A 1165-nucleotide genomic window follows, 5' to 3' on the forward strand; every position below is an offset into this window, starting at 1 on the left:
GGGGCGAATAGAGACTTCCAACAAATCAGAAATCCTAGCGCTATCAAAAAGTGCCTTAGTAGGACCATGACCCACAAGACGAGCATGCCACCTACGAAAAGCTACGTCAGATTTGGGCCAAGTGCGAATACCTTTTTCACGAAGTGGCTCCAGCGGCAAAGAATTCAGAAAAGGAGGGCCATGAGTGCAAGGAAACAGCTGACCCACCGCCGCCTGTTCGACTGCTTCCGCATTGTTGAAGAAAGGACCCAAGTAAAACTCATTACGTCCAACATCGGCGGGCGCAAGAAAACTTGGGGTTACGTATGAACGACTCAGAAATTTCTGAAAGTCGTTAAAACTAAAGGAATCGCTAGCTTGGGATTGTAAAGCAGCCATTCAATTATTATTAATTCTGCCATATTGGGGGGTAATTGTTGACACATAAAAATTCAGCCCAAATCGAACAGCCCAGAGAATAAAACCTAATGGGAGGATCCCCAAATCAGATAGCCCAAAGAACGAAATCCAATTGAACGAATCAAGGTGAATGCCCAAATAAGGGGCCCAATAGTGCGGTAACGCCATCGTCCAAGTTTGCAAGTCGCTCAGAGTCTGAACGAATAGAGTGGCATACGGTCGTCCAAAGTCTCGCCCAAATGTTCAAGTCGCCCAAGGTATCAACAAACATAACGCATTATGATGCAGTTATTGAGGCAGTTGCTAAAGTAACTTTGTCGCGTTCCACGACTCAAGGGGTTCAATCCAAAGCGGTTGAACGATGCAAGATAATGGCAGCAGTTAAAAGGACAGTTGCATGACAAAATGGCCACTACAAAGAAAGTGGGTAGTTATAGGGCGATCAAGCAGTTTTTTAGAGCAGTTAATCACAAAGGGATCGCCTATAAAGTATAAAAGAGAGAAAGAACTTAGAAGAAAAGACCGAATCCAAAACTCTCGAACAGAGAATATGTAATTTTCATTCCTTTAGCTTTTAGACTTAAACATTTCCTTTTCTGTAACTCGTGTACTTGCGCCCCTTGGAGGCACGTTGTTTTCCGTTTCCAATTGTAAAGTTCATCGCCAATAAAAAGAACACCCCTTTTTGGGACTTTGTCTCAAGAGGTTTCGTCCCTTATACAATCGTCTGATCCTCTTTAATTGTTAGCGAATTAACTTGCGCGAA

This window comes from Olea europaea, chromosome 18 (assembly GCF_002742605.1).
Source record: "Olea europaea var. sylvestris chromosome 18, O_europaea_v1, whole genome shotgun sequence".
Taxonomy (NCBI): domain Eukaryota; kingdom Viridiplantae; phylum Streptophyta; class Magnoliopsida; order Lamiales; family Oleaceae; genus Olea; species Olea europaea.